At 46.3% G+C, this 19325-nt stretch overlaps 1 protein-coding gene across 1 annotated transcript in view; it reads right to left on the minus strand.

Moving 5' to 3' along the window:
- The window catches only part of CRACR2A (calcium release activated channel regulator 2A), a 153813-nt gene that overhangs the window by 130595 nt on the left and 3893 nt on the right, over positions 1-19325 (minus strand). The window lies entirely within an intron of this gene.

Genomic DNA, 19325 nt, shown 5'->3' on the forward strand with positions numbered 1-19325 from the left:
TAAGTGGAGTAACCAGGCAGCCTCGGGCAGGTTGTCAGAAGAGTTTAGAAGGCTGACAAATATGCGAAGTCTTTACCGGGCTCTCCTCTGGGGGGGGTCATTCCCTGGACAACTTGGGCTGCCGCTGCCATGAATACAAAATTCCTTCTGAGGCCAGAAGTCCTGTGACAGGAGCAGAAAGGGAAGAGGGAGGGCCGGGGTTCCTATCTCAGAAAGAGGGTTGGAGGGATGGGAGATATAGATCAGACAACTGCCTTTCAGAGTCTCAGGTATGGTGAGGGTGGCTGGGAGGAGGCTGGGAGAGTCGTTAAAAGCACAAAATGCATGTCTTGCTAAAGGTACTCACTGCTGCGTAAATCCCACAGCAACAGCTAGATCAGCCCCAAATGCATAAGGATAAGGCTGGCCACCGACTGTGACAGCTGGACAATTAAGCTCAGTTAATACAGAGACAAGGACCAGCCAGCAAGGCCCAGGCCACCAGCATTCTGAAGAAACTGAGATCAGATTCCAGGGTGCTCAGTGGATTTAATGAGCTAGACATCCCCTGGGTCCTTTTTCCGCTTCAGCCACTTGGCAGGCTCTGCTGAATGTGGACATTTTTTCCCTCTGCTGGGCTGATCAATGTCTGAAGTCCTATCCACCGTTAAAACTCTCCAGGCCTTAACTTCGGTCAATTTCACTACCTGGGCTCAAAGTGTATGAAGGATCTGGGAAAGTCACGTGATTCTGGAGATTTTAAAAGTAACTCACTGGTGGATGGTGGTGATATTTACTATGCTGGGAAAAACAAGGGGGAAGAGCAGGTTAAGACAGTCCAGGGGAGGCCAAGAAGGCTTTCAGATGCAGGATACTGTGGATCAGGAGAGTGGTCTTGGCTGGAGATGTGAAACTGAGAGTCATTGCTCAATAGACTAAAATCTACATGAAAGATTACCTGGCAGCAGCAGAGGGGTTGCAGCTATAGGAGGAAAGAGAAGATAAAGGCAGATATGAGAATGCCCAGGATGGAGACTTGTGACCCTCCAGGATCTGAGGTCAGGAGAAGGAGGGACACAGCCAGCAAAGGGGGCTCTGATCTTCTCAGTCCTCATCCATCCTTCATGTTGAGACCAGGGTGACCTCTCCAAACTCAGTGGGTTCCTGACACCTCCCTGCTAAGGTTCTCCTGCCCACCCTACCCTGAGAAAATCTAGCACCTTAGATGTTATACAAGTCCCTTCACAACCTAGACCTAACCTTTTCTTATAGGGTCCTCAACCTCTTCTCCTGTCACAGCACTTTGAGATCATGTTTTGAGGGATATCCTGGCAGTCCAGTGGTTAAGAATCTGCCTTGCAATGCAGAGGACACAGGTTCGATCCCTGGTCCAGGAAGATCCCACATGTCACAGGGCAACTAAACCTATATGCCACAACTACTGAGCCTGCTCTCAAGAGTCCATGCTCTACAACAAGAGAAGTCACCACAATGAGCAGCCCATGTACAGCAACTAGAGAGTAGCCCCCACTCACTGCTACTAGAGAAAGCTTGCAAGCAGCAATGAAGACCCAGCTGAAAATAAATAAACATTTTTTTAAATTGTGTTTTGACTGTCTGGGTACACATCTATCTCTGTTATTAGGTGTAACTGAAGGATCATGTCATTCACACTTTCAATGCCCTGCACATAGTAGGTGTTCAAAACTTTTTGCTGAACGAGATGAAGGAAGGAAGGAGGATGAAAAGAAGGAGGGGAGATTTCTTGTGTGGGAACCTTCGCATCAAGAATGCATGACAATGTCTGTGCCATCTTCCTCCTTGGCATTTTTGGAAACCTTGAAACCTGGGTTGGGATGAGAAGAGTGCCCTCTACAGGGAGACAGAAGCAGAAACGGACACTTCCTCAAGTTTTCCCAGAAATATAAACTGCTGAGCAGGCAAAGCTGGAACTCACACCAAAGCAATCTTTTTAAGAAGCCGATTAATGATAGTGATGCTCTCAGAAGACTTGATCCTGTGTGTATATAGAGAATCCCTGAGACACAGCGCCAAAACTATTAGAACTGGCCAATGAATTCACTGAAGTTGCAACATACAAAATTAACATGCAGAAATGTGTGGCATTTCTATATGATAATAACAAACCATCCAAAAGAGAAATTAAGAAAAAACCCTGTGTATAGTCACATCAACAAGAATAAAATACCTAGGAATAAATCTAACTCAGGAGATAAAAGACCGGTACTAGGAAAACTATTAATATAAGACGCTGATGAAAGAAACTGAAGACAACACAAACAGATGAAAAGATGTACTGTGTTTTTGTATTAGAAGGATCAGTATGGTTAAGTGACCATACCACCAAGGAAATCTATGTATTCAAAGCAATATCTATTGAAATACAATGGCATTTTTCACAGAGCCAGAACAAACAATTCCAAAATTTATATGGAAACACAAAAGACCCCCAACAGCAAACAATCTTGAGAAAGAAGACCGGAGCTATAGGAAATCAGTCTCCCAGATCCAAGACTATAGTATAAACCTAGAGTAATCAAGAGAGTATGGCACTGGCTCAAAAACAGACACATAGATCAGTGGGACAGAAGAGAAAGCCCAGAAATAAACCAATGCACTTACGGTCAATTAATCTAAGACAACGGAGATGAGAATATACGATGAGGAAAAGACAGCCTCTTTAATAAGTGCTACTGGGAAAACTGGACAGTTACATGTGAAAGAATCAAACTGAACTACTTTCTCACACTATATACAAAAATAAACTCAAATATACTAAAGACAAAAATGTAAGATCTGAAACCGTAAAACTGCCAGAAGAAAACATACACAGTACATTCTTTGACACTGGTCTTGGCAGTATTTTTTGGATACGTCTTCTCAGGCAAGGAAAACAAAAGCAAAATAAAATAGGACTGTGTCAAACTAAAAAGCTTTTGCACAGTGAAGGAAACTATCAATAAAACATAAAGCAGACTATTGAATGGGTGGGGATTTTTGCAAACAATATACCTGATAAGGTGTTAATACCTAAAATATACAAAGAACTCATCCAAGACAATATCAAAAAACAAACAACTGCCCAACAATTAAAAACTGGGCAGAACACCTGAATAGATGTCTCCAAAGACATACAGATGACCAACAGACATGAAAAGGTGTTCAACATCACTAATCATCAGGGAAGCGCAAAGTAAAACCACAAAGAGAACCTCCTACCTGTTAGAATGGCCATTATGAAAAAGACAACAAAATAAATATATGCACATGATATGTACATACATATGCAGTGTTAAGCCTCTTCAGTTGTGTCTGACTCTTTGCAAACCCACGGACTGTTATCAGTCAGGCTTCTCTGTCCACGGGATTCTCCAGGCAAGAATACTGGAGTGGGTTGCCATTTCCTCCTCCAGGGGATCTTCCCGACCCAGGGATTGAACCCTTGTCTTCTGTAGCTCTCGCACTGTAGGCGGGTTTTTTACCACTGAGCCACCGGGGCAGCACATACATATGTATCCACGCATACATATATATGTGCATATACATATATCTGGACATATTAGGTGTGTACATATACAATGGAATATTACTCAGACATTGACAAAAATGAAACCTTGCCATTTGTGACAAAATGGATGGATCGAGAGAATATTGTTGTTTAGTTTCTAAGTCATCTCCCACTCTTTGGCAACCCTATGGATTGTAGCCCGCTAGGCTCCTCTGTCCATGGGATTTCTCAGGCAAGAATACTGGAGTGGGTTGCCATTTCCTTCTCCAGGTGATCTTCCCGACCCAGGGATTGAACCTGTGTCTCCTGCTTTGGCAGGTGGATTCTCTATCACCGAGTCAGCAGGGAGGCCCCTAGAGGATGTTATGCTAAGTGAAATAAGTCAGACAAAGACAAATACTGAATGATCTCACTTGATGTGGAATCTAAAAAACAAAACAAAAGAAAATGGAAAGAGATTCCTAGTAGCAGAGATCAAACAGGCAGTTTCCAGAGAGAAGGGGATGGAAGGGGTATGAAATAGGTGAAGGAGATTAAAAGGTACAAACTTCCAGTTATAAAATAAATAATGTGCTCAGAAGCTCAATCAAGTCCAATTCTTTGTGACCCCATAGACTATAGCCTTCAAGATTCCTTTGTCCATGGAATCTCCCAGGCAAGAATACTGGGATGGGTTGCCATTTCCTTCTCCAGGGGATCTTCCCTACCCAGGGATCAAACTCATATCTCCAACATTGCAGGTGGATTCTTAACCATGGATATACCTGGGAAGTCAATAAAATAAATAAGCTGTGGGGATATAATATACAACATGAGGAATATGGCAAATAACGTATTATAATAATTCTGCACAGGGACAGATGGTTACTAGGCTTATCACAGTGATCATTTCATAAAATATGCAAATATTAAATTACTACCTAGTGCTTTTGAACTGTGGTGTTGGAGAAGACTCTTGAGAGTCCCTTGGACTGCAAAGAGATCAAACCAGTCAATCTTAAAGGAAATCAACCCTGAATATTCGTTGGAAGGACTGAGGTTGAAGCTCCAATACTTCGGCCACCTGATGCAAAGAGCTGAATCATTAGAAAAGACCCTGATGCTGGGAAAGATTGAAGGCAGGAGGAAAAGGGGACAGCAAAGGATGAGATGGTTGGATGGTATCACCAACTCAGTGGACATGAGCTTGAGCAAGCTCCAGGAGATGGTGAAGGACAGCGAAGCCTGGCGTGCTGCAGTCCATGGGGTCACAAAGAGTCAGACACAACTGAGTGACTGAACAAAAACAACAGCGCCGTACACCTGCAAATAACATGTTATGGTATTAATACACCAACCATATTTTAATTTAAAATTTTTTGAAGTAAATATCATGTATGACCATGTGAATGATCACTGTAGAGGATATTTTTATGTCCAGTTTTATTTATTTAATTGATTTTTGACTGTGCTGGGTCTTCATTGCTGGGCAGGCTTCTCTTTATAGTGGCTTCTCTTGTTGCAGAGCACGGACTTTCCAGTGTCCAGGCTTCAGCAGCTGAAGCTTGTGGGCTCAGCAGTTGTGGCTCCTGGGCTCTGGAGCACAGTCTCAGTTAATTGTGGGACACAGGCCTAGCTTTTCTGCAGCCTGTGGGATCCTCCCAGACCAGGGATTGAAGCTGTGTCCCCTGCACTGACAGGCGGACTCTTCACCACTGAACCAACCAGGAAGCCTCTTTATGCCCCAGTTCTTATTTTAGTCCACTGTGTCAGGAAACTTGCAGGTTTGGTTTGGCTCTGGAACCTTGTATTCCATTCACTTATTTATAAAAGAACCAATTTATACCCTGTTTCATGGTGCAGCTGAAACCACTAAGTAGTACATGTAATAGAAAAAATGGAACATGAGTAAAAGACTGAGTTTCATCCCAGTTGTGAGATCTCAGGCAACTCATAGAACTTTTTATCTGAACATTGGGCTTCTGAAACATGAAATGGGGAGAATTTTCACTGCATTCCTCTCTCAGGCTGTTGTGGAGAACAAACAGAATAATGTCTATGAAAGCATTTTTTAACTTTAAAGAAAATTTTATTGAGGAATAATTTACACACAATTAAATTTATAGAGCTTAAGTTTTTCCAAATGTACATACCTGTTTTTTTGTATGTACAAAGTGAGTTTTTCCAAATGTACATACCGTGTAATGCACGTGTGTGCATGCTAAGTCATTCAGTTGTGTCTGACTCTTTGCGACCCCATGGACTGTAGCCTGACAGGCTCCTCTGTCCATGGGACTCTCCAGGCAAGAATACTGGACTGGGTTGCCATTTCCTTCTCCAGGGGATCTTCCCACCCCAGGGATCGAACTCCCATCTCCTGCAGCTCCTACGTTGGCAGGCAGATTCTCTATCACACTTAGAGAAGGGCTCGAGGCCTAACTCAGCCCATGTGGGCCTGGTGCAGCTGGGGGTCGATGCCCCACACATACTCAGATTCACCACCCTGGGATGGACAGGAGGTGAGGCAGCCTTCCAATGGAGAAGAGGGACCCTTGGACTGACCTTGGCAGCATCGGCATTTCCAAGAGCGATGTGTTCAATTTGTCCAGCAAGGCTGGGAGTCAGCACTTTGCAGAACAGACATGATTGTCTAGAGAGCAAATCAGGAAGGACACTTTGCAATTAGAGAAGCTGTGATGGAGGCAGGAAAGTCAGGGTTCTGGGGAGAGAGGAGGAACTGCTGACTGCAGGGATCGGTCACCATGTCACAAATGCAGGCAACAGACCGGGCTGGACAGGTCCCTGACTGCCTCTCCGTCACATGGAAAGAACCCTTCCCACTCTTCACCCTCAGACCCACTCCTTTCTGGCAGGGAGAGGGGGCTTCACGGCTCACCAAGGTTGTGCCCCAGATCCTACAAACCTCAGTCTTAGACTCTCCAGGAATATCAAGAGCTCAGGTTGGGAGGGAGATGGTAAATGCTATTTTGCACAGAAAAAGTTTATCACCATTTTTGAAAGTAATAAAGAGCCTCCCTGAAGAGTGATCTTTCAATGATTGACTTTTGACTCCATTTCTTCTAGAATGTGTTTCTCAGCTATATCAACTCCGTATTGGGCATTTGCTCAGTTGAAGAGCCCTCAGCGTTCTGCACATTTTTTGCACAATAGGCTTTATAACACCCTGTCTTGCTTACCCAGTACCTTGGCAGCAAACAGGATGCATCTCATACCTCTGCTCCAAGAGATGTTTTCACCTAAACCATCGGTTTTTAGGTGCAAATGCCTTTCTGAGTCAATCTATCTCCCTTTTGCATGATGGTGTTTTGGGCTTCCTTCCATCCTTGGGGATGAAAAAATGTACTTTCCATCTGTGCCAGTTATTAATTTCACGTCTTGCAGCTCCACCCGCCTCCCCCAGCCTTCTCCCGCTTTGTAATACTGGAGCTGGACTCTGCAGGCTAGCTTTCCCGTTGCCAGCTGGCTGGCCCTGAGGCTGGACAATAGGAGCGTGGGCAGGGCAATGCATGGCTGGGAGAGAAAGAAGGGCTTTTTTCTCCCCCTTCCCTGTGTCTGTTTTTCAGAGCGGCAGCATGCAGACACCCCAGTGGTGTTGCAGGGGGTCGGCAGGCTGCCCTCGGCCACCGGCTCTGGGTACCTTCATCCTCGCCAGCATCACCACCACCTTGCTGCAGGCAGAGTGCTCCCTGACCCAGGAACCTCCCCTCTGGGGTCTGAGGCCCGCGGGCATGCAGGCTCTTTACTGAGTTCCTAAGCTTCTTCCTTGTCCACTTTTCCCTTCATCCTCTTCCCCTTAGAGTTCTCCAGGCACCCTCTCCATAGCGCCAGTCTCTTCTACATTGAACAAATCTTCCTATTACATTTCCCTCTTCAAACTTCCTGAGTTTTTTTTTTTTACAGATGCTAAAACCATCACCAAATGGAAAATGTTAACTACCTGATGACCATGAACACATACCCCCAGGCCTCCTGGAGGCTGAGGACTGATAATGTTCACCCCTGTGACACCACCCTGGTACCACCATCAGCCCATCAGAGAACCACACGAGCAGATCACATACCCTGGACCCTCACCTCCCTCACCTGGCCTTTAAAGGTGCTTTCTTGAGAAACCCTTTAAGGAGTCCAGGTGTTCTGAGCACCTAGCTTTCCTGGACTCTTTGCTTGGCACCTGCAATAAACGCTCCTTTCCTTCTTTACAACCTGGTGTCGGCAGATCAACTTTACTGCACTCAGAGGAATGGACCGAGTTTGGTTCAGTAATGAGTTAAGTTCTGGAGATTGCAGTCTTGGGAAAGTAGAGGGAACACAGCAAGCCAGAAGTCTCAAGCAGTAAGAGAAGTAAAGCATTTTATAGTTTAAGGGAACATGAGCATAAATGTTATATTTTCTAAGTACATGTACATCTCAGTTCAGTTCAGTCACTCAGTCGTGTCCTACTCTTTGTGACTCCGTGGACTGCAGGATGCCAGGCCTCCCTGTCCATCACCAACTCCCGGAGTTTACTCAAACTCAGGTCCGTTGAGTCGGTGAGGCCATCCAACCATCTCATCCTCTGTCGTCCCCTTCTCCTCCTGCCCCCAATCCTTCCCAGCATCAGGATCTTTTCAAATGAGTCAGCTCTCTGCATCAGGTGGCCAAAGTACTGGAGTTTCAGCTTCAACATCAGTCCCTCCAATGAACACCCAGGACTGATCTCCCTTAGGATGGACTGGTTGGATCTCCTTGCAATCCAAGGGACTCTCGAGAGTCTTCTCCAACACCACAGTTCAAAAGCATCAATTCTTCGGCGCTTAGCTTTCTTTATAGTCCAACTCTCACATCCATATATGACTACTGGAAAAACCATAGCCTTGACTAGATGGACCTTTGTTGGCAAAGTAATGTCTCTCCTTTTTAACATGCTGTCTAGTTTGGTCATAACTTTTCTTCCAAGGGGTAAATGTCTTTTACTTTCATGGCTGCAGTCGCCATCTGCAGTGATTTTGGAGCCCCCAAAATAAAGTCTGTCACTGTTTCCACTGTTTCCCGATCTATTTGCATGAAGTGATGAGACCAGATGCCATGATCTTAGTTTTCTGAATGTTGAGTTTTAAGCCAACTTTTTCACTGTCCTCTCACTTTCAAGAGGCTCTATGATCACCTATTACATTCACGAGTCTATACGTGCACATGTGTACATGCACACAGACACATATATTAAAGACAGGCTGACACTGAGCGGCTCTGCCACATCCATAATGCTTAGAAGACCCCAGACAATCCCCTCTGAGGAATCTCAGAGTCTCATTCACCATGACCTCTAAATATTGTGAATTGATACAGGACATCTTCTTAACCAGAGGCTCGGGGTCACAGGAAAAGAATGAAGGGTGGGTGCTGACAATGCCAAGGCTCCAGTAGGTGAAGATTCAATAGAGACCAAGAACAGCCCTTGAGAAGTCCCGCTGAGACCCCCTGGAGGGGTGTGAGCTAATCCTGGCTCCAGGATGCTAACCCCAGGGCGCCCTCTGGTGGAGCTTAGCAGCTATTGCCAGTGTGGACCTGCGTGAGGTCAGAGTCAGGACCATCCTTTCTCTTGTTTGAGAGCTCATATGCCCCTTCCCTCCCCTGCCTCCAGCTCCTCACACACAGGATTCCACCCCTGCCTTCTCGACCCAGGAGAGTCAAGATTGTTAGGAGAACCTCAAAGAAAGATATTTCACTGCCTCCCTGGCCAGTCATTCCAACCACTCTTTTTTTCCCCCTAGAGCTCTGTCCCTACCTTTCTGATCCAGAGGTAAGGATACCTGTGGGGATTCAGCCAGGTGAGCAGCCAAAGACTGCTGCTGTTCATTCGCAGACTTGTGCTGAGCCCAGGAGGAGCTGGGCACTGGGTTTGAAGTCCAGTACTCACAGCCCAGGGGGTGTCCTGACCCTCAGCTGTCCTCACCCATGCAGCCATCACAGCTGGGAGACCCGTGCTGCTTTACCGATGGGGCAGCTGAAGCACAGAGGGGCCACACGGCCTGCAAGTGCTCCTGGCAGGATGTGAGCCCAGAATGCCTGGCTCCAGAGTCTATATTGCTAAATACCATATTGTGCTAGATACAGACATATAGCATATGCCTCACTCACAGAGATCTGAAGTCTGGTGGGTGTATTCCCAAAACTCATTATTCTTTCAAAGTGGGGGCGAGCAATCCCACAGAAGGACATATACCCTGAGAAGATCATAATTTAAAATGACACATGTACCTCAGTGTTCACTGCAGCACTGTTTATAGTAGCCGAGACGTGGAAGAAACCTAGATGTCCACTGACAGCAGATGAATGGATAAAGAATTTGTGGTACATATATACAATGGAATATTCCATTCCATACAGTGGAATATTACTCAGCCTGGATCATTTGTAGAGACGTGGATGGACCTAGAGTCTGTCACACAGAGTGAAGTAAATCAGAAGGAGAAAAACATAGACAACTGCTTTCAGCTGATTTATTAGATCCAAGAAAACTGTATGTAAATTAAGTTATACTTTCCTGGTGAATATGGCAAGGAAGGAATCTATAGGTTTCTGAAAAAGGAGTCTCAGAAGACCAACAACATCTTTGGTCAAAAAGTAGGAAACTCACTGGGAGAATTCAATGCACAAGGCCCCGGGGTAGTGCACACCACACGCTTTAAGTTTGCTTTTTCTGCTGTAGCAGCCACACCCATCACAACCTTGGTCCTCTGTGACAGGCGTCTGATCACCAGTTCTCGCAGTGGATTAGTGACCCGAGACAAGAACAAATCAGCTGAAGGAGAGAAACATAAACCATCACGTCGGGCTGTTGGCAGAGATCCTGCTGCCCGTGATTCAGAGGCCAGATGGCAAGGGATGGAAAAGGGCTCTGCGGGTGGATGCAGTGCCGAGACCCATGCGGGCCAGGCAGTAACACACACACACACGTATCAGGGCTCCAAGCACCCCTTGGTCACCTGGCGACCCTCATGCTGCCAGACAGCTGGAGACCTGCCTGCTCTTTTCAGGCTGAGGAGGAGCGGGCATAGGGCCAGCTGGGCTTGGGCAGCCAGACGCCAGGACTGGTCTCAGATACAGTGGGGACTTAGCTCCTCATACGATTCAATTCATGTCTCTCTCACCCTGGTGAACAGGATCCACTATCCCATCGTAGGAGACAAATCAAAGAGACTAATGTTTCTGGGCTTTTCCTCCTTGATAGACATAGGTACAGACATAGATACATGTACAGATATAGGTACAGACATAGATACATGTATAGACATAGGTACAGACATAGATACATGTACAGATATAGGTACAGACACAGATACATGTACAGATATAGGTGTATGTAGATACACACATGGGCTTCTCAGGTGGCTCAGCAGTAAAAGAATCCATCTGCCAATGCAGGAGGCGAGGTTAGAGATGCTGGTTTGATCCCTGGGTTGGGGAGATCCCCTGGAGAAGGAAATGGCAACCCACTTCAGTATTCTTGCCTAGAAAATTCCAGGGACAGAGGAGCCTGGTGGGCTACAGTCCATGGGGTTGCAAAGAGTCAGACATGATTGTGTGTGCACGTGCGCACGCGCACACACACACACACACACACACACACACACACAGAGATAATCATGTAGGAGTGAACCCAGAACAGAAGTTCATTCTAAAACCTCAGTTTAGGGGGCAAGGGAAGTTTGCTCTCCACCCAGATAGTCATCACCCTCCACATCCACAGGTTCCCCATTCATGGATTCAACCAACTGTAGATTAAAATATTTGCAAAAAATAGTCCAGAAACCTCAAAAAAATGAAACTTGAATTTTGCACATGCTGGCAATTATTTAAATAGAATTTACATTGTATTTACAGCTCATTATTTTAGGTGTTATAAGTGATCTAGAGATGATTTAAAGTATACAGAAGGATGTGTGTATACATGTTAGAGCAGAAAGACCCCGTGCTCACTTCCTCTCACGAGCACACCAAAAATCACAATTATCTGCAGAACAACCACAGATGAGAGAGACCAGAAGGGTTCAGTAAAATCTGATCATTACCAGATGAGTAAAGTCCCATGGACTGCAAGGAGATCAAACCAGTAAGTCCTCAAGAAAATCAACCCTAAATATTATTGGAGGGACAGATGCTGAAACTGAAGCTCCAATATTTTGGCCATGTGATGCAAAGAACCAATTCATCGGAAAAGACCCTGATGCTGGGAAAGATTCAGGGCAGGAGAAGGGAGCAACAGAGGATAAGATAGTTGGATGGCATCACCAACTCAACGGACATGAGTTCAAGCAAACTCTGAGAGATAGTGGAGGGCAGAGGAGCCTGGTGTGCTGCAGTCCATGGGGTCACAGAGTTGGACACAACTGAGTGACTGAACAACAATGGCTGAATGAAGTGAGAAATTTAACCCTGATGAAGACCTAAATTATGAGATCACAGGTTTCAAATAAAAGGAAGAGTTTTGGGGGGATGGAGACCTAGAATTACTCTGTTGTAGATTTCAAAAGATGTGACCTACAGCGTTAAATAAAAAAGAAAGAAAGAAAGGGAACTTCCCTGGTGGTCCAGTGGTTAAGACTCTGAGCTTCCAATGCAGGGGGCTCAGGTTTGATCTCTGGTCCCTGGTCAGGGAACTAAGATCCCACATGCTGCATGGCCAATAAAGAAAAGATAGAAAAAAAGAGAAGCTAGCAACCCCCTCATGGACTTAGACGTGGCCTTCTCCCTAAGGAGGACCGTGAGAGTGGAAAAGCTGGGTGAAATCAGAAGTGGCCTGGGTGTGAAACAGCTGGTCCTCCTCTGTTCCCTTGGATGCTGGCATCCTTCAAAATGCCTCCTAGGCCTCAGATCACTTCCTACGCTTAACTTAGGTGAGCTTGTTCCTTCCAGGACTTCCAGGGCTCAGACAACCTCTAATCCAAACATGACCTTCGAGTCTCTATCTCTGGTCCTGCTCTTCCCCTTGAGCTCCACCACCAACCAGAGAAGAGTCTTTTAAAAGGCAATGTATCAAGATCAGACTTAATTATCTCCCTGTCTTCATTAGTCAGGACTCTCGGTTACTAGTGTCAGAAACCCAATAGCAACTACCTCCAGCAGAAAGGGTAATTTACGGGTTCATGTTAACCAAACTGTAGGACAGGAGGGGATGAAATTAACTCCAGGGATGCCTGGAACCAGAGGCTGAAAGACCACCAGAACTAACTTCCTTCTGGGCCTCACATCTGTGTCTCTGCCAAGGTTAAACTTTTTTCTACTGAAGGCCAGTTTTTTTTTTCCAAATATTAGAGACATAACCACTAGCATCGCTAAATTTGCAACTTGACAGATTCACCATTGGAAAAAAAAAAAAAAACAGCTCTTTCCCCTAGTGATGATTCAAAATTCAGAATTATCAGGGAAGGTCTCAGATTGGGGTCACATGCCCATATGTTGATCAAACACTCCGGACAGGGTGAAGACAATAAGATAATATGATTGAACTACCTTGTATCTGGTATCCACCCTTGGATCAATCATTATAGCTAAGGAGATGGCTTTTTATTAAATGTTTTATTATTTTTAAATTTACATTTAAAAGGCAGTTCTTGGGAAGGGTGACATATTGAAGTTTTGGGACAGGGGAGAACAGGTACGTCCAGGTGTGTCTGCTGTTCCCAAGAGATGGTAAATAAAACACTGATGTCCGCCACATTCTCCAAGGATGCTCTGTGCTCCATACTCTTTTTCTGAGGCCGCATGTCCGACTTGTGGGGTCTTGAACCTTGGCATTGAGAGCGTAGAGCCTTGATCGCCGGCCCTCCAGGGAATTCCTTGTGCCTGTATTCTTGATCTCCACCCACAACATCTCGGTTTATCCAGTCTCGCCGACCGTGCCTCAGCTTCCTAAGAACTTTGGTCAGTTTCCCAAACAAAATCCAATCTCCTTCACTTAGAATACGAAGCCCCTCCCACCCTGGCCCGAGCCCTCTCTCCAGCCACATCCCCTGTGATTCAGCTGTTCCACTCTGCTTCCTGATTAGCACACGTGGCTGCCACGCCCGCACACTGTTCCTCAGACACAGACCACCTCCGTCCCTTCCAGCCCCGTACATTCGCCCAAGCTCACGTCTGCCTGGACTGGACTGTCCTTTCTCACTTGGTCAGCTGTATACCTTCCTTCATGGGAAAAAACCCTGATGCTGGGAAAGACTAAGGCAGGAGGAGAGGGGGGAGACAGAGGATGAGACGGTTGGATGGCATCACCGACTCAATGGACATGAATTGGAGCAATCTCCAAGAGATACTGAAGGACAGAGAAGCCTGGCGTGCTGCAGTCCATGGGGTTGCAAAGAGCTGGACACGACTGACTGAGCAACTGAACAACAAGATTAAGGTAGGAAGTGGCCTCACCCTCAAGTTAAATCCACCTGCTCTCCAGGCACGTCTGACACCTTTGTATATCCCAGGATGTGTGAGTTCATCTCTCTGATCAGCACTTTCACACGGAGTTATCTTTCATTTGTTGACCCGTGTATCTCTTCACTTGACCAAGAGACCTCAGAAGGTGAGGACCACACATTCTTCATCTTTCAAGTTGGTCCTAGCACCAGCCTGGTAGGTGAATGAATGGCTATCCCCTGGCATACAGTGGATGGCCAATCGATCTTTTTTTTCATTTTTTTTTTCTTGAAGTATAGTTGATTTACAGTGTTTTGTTAATTATTACTGTATGGCAAAGTGATTCAGTTATACATATATAGCAGTCTTTTTTCATATATTCTTTTCCATTATGGTTTATCATAGGACATTGAATAGAATTCTCTCTGCTGGACAGTCGGACCTTGTTGTGATGTTTAACGACTAAAGCAACAATCAACAGTTTCTAATGTTGAGCATTCATTTGGTAGTTTTAATAACTGAAGCCTCATATTACCAAAACTTCTTAGTTCTTTTTATTCTCTTTAGGATGTGAGTGAATTAAAGGCTAATGAGTGGGTGGGTTTGGTTTCATTACTTCCACCCCAAATACTTTATTCAGATTTGCCAAAGTGAAAATCACTCAGTTGTGTCTTTGCAACCCCATGGACTATACAGTCCATGGAATTCTCCAGGCCAGAATACTGGAGTGGGTAGCCTTTCCCTTCTCCAGGGAATCTTCTCAACCCAGGGACTGAGTCCAGGTCTCCCACATTGCAGGCAGGTTCTTTACCAGCTGAGCCACCAGGGAAACCCAAATGCTACTGCAATAATCACCGCCCCATACTGCTGTATATTTCTGAAGCTTCTTCACTGCCATATTAGTCCAGATAGTACATAGATTTTGATCTTCCCTGAGTTCCAAAGTGCACACTGTGCCATTGGCAGGTAAGTGAACCATAAACCTGTGGCACTGGCTACACATTAAATAATGCAAATGCCTGGTTTCCCATCCTGAGTTTTTCCCCTTGATTAGCAGCTTCCAAATAGCTGTGATGTGTAAATTGTTATCAAGATGAAGGGCATTTATTTTTGAGTGATTTAACTGTGCATGTGCATAAGAGTTGATTCGAGGTGAACGCCCCTCCATCTCACTTCTCTGCAATTTGCTTTCTCTTGTAGAAGACCAAGGCATGAAGTCAGCCACTTGGGATGCCACCGTATTCTCTCCGCTCTAGGTGGCGATTTACCACCCCGGGTTGTGCCAGCTACCTTATCCTGCATGACCTCAGTCATTGGGGGAAATTCCTCAAAATCTAGAGCCCCCCTGAGGTTCTTGCCTGCCCGTGGGTGGCAGACAACCTGTGTGACAGTAGAACACACCCCTGGTGCTATCATTCCTCTTATTACAATGGACCAGACCCTCAAAGGTCATCCGGCAAGAGGGTCCACATTCTCTCAAACAGCTCTGGCTACACTGAAAACACCCTTGCTCTCTGCTACTTCACCCTTTATTTCAATATATGCTGCTTCTTATTTGGTTTTCTTCTACTTGCCTTTTTATGGTCCACGTTTGATGCTAAGCCGGAGAGCTGTGAACATAAATTGCTTTGCAGAGGTGACCTTGCTTTTATTTTCAACAGCTTTGAGAGAGTGGGAGCTGTGTTTCACAGAAGACAGGAGCCGGAATGGGCCTTCGACCACCTCCTTGTTCTACAGACACGCAGCTGAGCCCCAGGGGGAGGAAGTGGCCTGCCAAGGTAGGGGAAGAGCCAAGATGAGACCTGGGTTAATGCAGGTGACTCTAAAACCAACAAAGAGACGTGCCAGTATTGAAGGCAACGAGCTAGGTTCTGCCAGAAGAAAAGAGAAGAAAATGGTTCAGATGGTACGGAATCTGCCTACAATGCAGGAGACCTGGGTTCAATCCCCTGGGTCGGGAAGATCCCCTGGAGAAGGGAATGGCAACCCACTTCAGAATTCTTGCCTGGAGAATCCCATGGACAGAGGAGCCTGGCAGGCTACAGTCCACGGGGTCGCCAAGAGTCGGACACGACTGAGTGACTAAAGGACTGAGGACCTGAGAGCAGGCCACGGTCACCTAGGAAAAGCCAAAGCATTAAGTGCTACTGCTATTATCGTTGACGATGAAAGTATACGAAGCCTTCTCAACAGAGAGTCCTCGGGCTGGAAGGAATGTCTGAAATCCCTCTACCCGGGCGCACCACGCGCTCTGCCCCCAGCACGCCGGGACTGTCTGGAAGTGGGCTGGCATCCAGATCACAGACGGATTCTTCCCGTGCTGCTTGGCCTGTCTGTGCCTCAGGTCTCCTCGCCTGCATCTCGTGCTCTCAAGCTCTTTGAGAGGCGAAGGTCTATGTTGGGCTCTGACTCGGGCTCCGCAAGGTCACTTCTCCCAGACCTTCTGGGCCTCCACCTTGGCCCAAAGGGATGGACGCCCACCTCTGGGAAGAACTCAGCCAGCCATAAAACCGGGCCCCAGAGTGGAGCTGCCAACATACGTCAGACACTGTGTCGAGCGCCTTCATGTGCCCAGTCTCTGATAACTTACAACAGCATTAAAAGCCAAAGAGGACTTCCTTGGCGGTCCTGGTAGTTAGGGATCCGCCTGCCAGTGCAGGGGACATGGGTTTGACCCCTGGACCATGACAATTCCACATGCCAAGGGGGCAACTAAGCCCAAGCACCCAAATTACTGAAGCTGGTGTGCCCTAGAGCCCATGCTCCTCATAAGAGAGGCCGTGCTCCTCAGTAAGAGAGGCCACTTCAATGAGAAGCCCACGCACCACTCAAGCACAGCCCCCACTCGTGGCAACCAGAGAAAGCCCATGCGGCAATGAAGACCCAGCACAGCCAAAAATAAATAAAAATAAATAAATACACAAATCCGAAAAAAAGACAGAGCAGCAGCAGCTCAGAGGAGCTGGGTGACTTCCCCCAGGCACATGGTTAGAAAGGGGCTAAGCTGGGTCTGTCACACAGGGTGGTCTGACTCTGACACCTGAATTTTCTATGACAGCACACTGCTTTACAAACAGAAAATGCTAAACCCATAACATGTGTATTTTTTAAATGTTAATCTTATAATACATAGATTTTTTTTTTTTCAAATGGAGGGTATCAGTGCCAAGCTCAGGCAACGACAGCCACGTTACAACAAAGAGGCAGGAAAAGCTAGATCACTGGCCGGGTGACCACAAAGCCTGTGTCTGGGGTCTCCGCCAGCTCTGACCCTGACATGTGACCTCGGGAGTCAACTTCCTGTCCTCGCAGTGACAGGTTATTACCTAACCCTCCACCCCACCTCCATTTCACAGGAACAGTGTGAAAGTTTACCTTTTAAAATTTCGCAGTGCAGCAAGTTCAATTCCTTGCACTTTGAGAGAGGGATTTCAGAAATGGGTGTTTTGGGACTTCCCTGGGGGTCCAGTGGCTAAGACTCTGCACTCCCAATGCGGGCGGCCTGGGTTTGATCCCTGGTCAGGGAACTCGGTCTCACATGCCACAACTAAGACCCAGTGCGGCCAAATAAGTAAATAAATAATATTCAAAATGTTAAAAGAAATACGTGTTGATATGTCAAAGATTCCCATTTTAAGCTAAGTTTAAGGCCCAACTTTTGGACACACGTTTGGTAAAGAACATAGCGTATGCAGAATGTCCTAAGGTGCTGACTTTGCAATGGAGTAAGCCAAGAAAGAAGTTATAGGATTAGAGATGGTGATTTTACTTAATTTGATGACTGGAGAGGGAAGCTTTGAAGAGTTAACTATTTTTGTCTTTATGGACTCGGAAAGTACTCCGAAATTATTTGCTGGGTGACAAAAAATTTCATATGAGAAAAGAAAATAAAGATGCAGTGATGGGATGGGAAAAGGTTATCTGGGCAAATCTTTTAGAGAGGTTAGGTGTGCTGTGCCGAGCAGCTTCAGTTGTGTCCAACTCTGTGCGACCCCATGGACTGTAGCCCACCAGGCTCCTCTGTCCATGGAATTCTCCAGGCAAGAATACTGGAGTGGGTTGCCATTCCCTCCTCCAGGGGATCTTCCCGACCCAGGGATCAAACCTGGGTCTCCTGCATTACAGGCAGATTCTTTACTGACTGAGCCCCTGTTGGACATGATGCCAATTAAAAAAAAAAAAAGTGGGACAAAGAAATTTTTCCCCCATCCTTTCCGCGGGCAGGCTTCAGACATAATACCCCATCACACTGTTTTGGTGGTATCTAAAACAGAAGAGAAGATGTGTATGTTTTAAAGAACCTGATGTAGGGAGTTCTTGCATTGTGTGCTTCAAACAAAATGCAATTGCTTTAAAAAGAAATAAACAAAATGTTAAGAGGTTACTGTTCGAAAGGGGCTCACTTCTCCCAGCAATTATTACAAAAGGGATGAATGCAGGCCTGTATGGACTTGAGCAGAGGAGACCAGAAACTTCCTGGGGGGTCCTTTCCCCCTGTTCTCCACAGTTTAGCGCTGGGAGCGCAGCGCCTGACTTTGCTGTGCACAGTCTGGGTGAGATGCTGCCCTCTAGTGTCCACTGCTTACAATAGCATCTCACCGCCCAGATGCTGGTCTAATTAGGAACCCCCTGTAATGCGATGGACGTGAGCTTGAGCAAGCTCTGGGAGTTGGTGATGGACAGGGAAGCCTGGCGTGCTGAAGTCCATGGGGTCACAAAGAGTCGGACACGACTGAGCGACTGAGCTGAACTGTAAGGTGGTCTCTGACCTCCAGCCAAACACAATCACCCTACAGAGCAAAGCCATTCAGAAAGGATAATCAACATTAAGGAGTTTGATGAATTAAAATCGTCTTCTGAGAAAACTATGAGAGGAATGCGCACAGCGCTGAGATGTGAGGATGTCGAGTTCCCTTACCCCTCCTGATTGTGGACCACACGTGGATACAGCATGGAACACGCACAGAACACCTAGTCCCCGGGCCCTTCCTGGGCAGACACAGTCCAAGGGGTGCAAGGAACAGGGAGCGGTGGCAGGTCCAACCTTCACACTGAGTTCCTAACCCTGCCTCGTGGGAGCAGGGGTTTGGGAGTTCCAGGCAGGATGGAAAACTTCTTGGTGGCAAGCTGATGAGCAAAATAGACTGACACAGACGGTCTTTCAGTCTTAACTTGTGACTTGGAGCTCCTTGAAGGAAGGCCGGGTTTTCACCGCTGTATCTTGCCTGGCACATTGTCCATATAGATATTCAGCTATTGTTTTGTTGCATGAATGAATATGTTCACTTATAATTTCTCTTGAGGAAGAAAAAACTAGTTCAAATAAATAATTAATGGGTCTAGAGAGAAAAAGAGAGCAGCCTCTGACATTTAGAAAGTGGCCACAAACTTGCAGTGGGGTCGCAAAGAGTCAGACATGATTGAGCGACTG

This window comes from Cervus canadensis, chromosome 21, assembly GCF_019320065.1.
Source record: "Cervus canadensis isolate Bull #8, Minnesota chromosome 21, ASM1932006v1, whole genome shotgun sequence".
NCBI classification, from domain to species: Eukaryota; Metazoa; Chordata; class Mammalia; order Artiodactyla; family Cervidae; genus Cervus; species Cervus canadensis.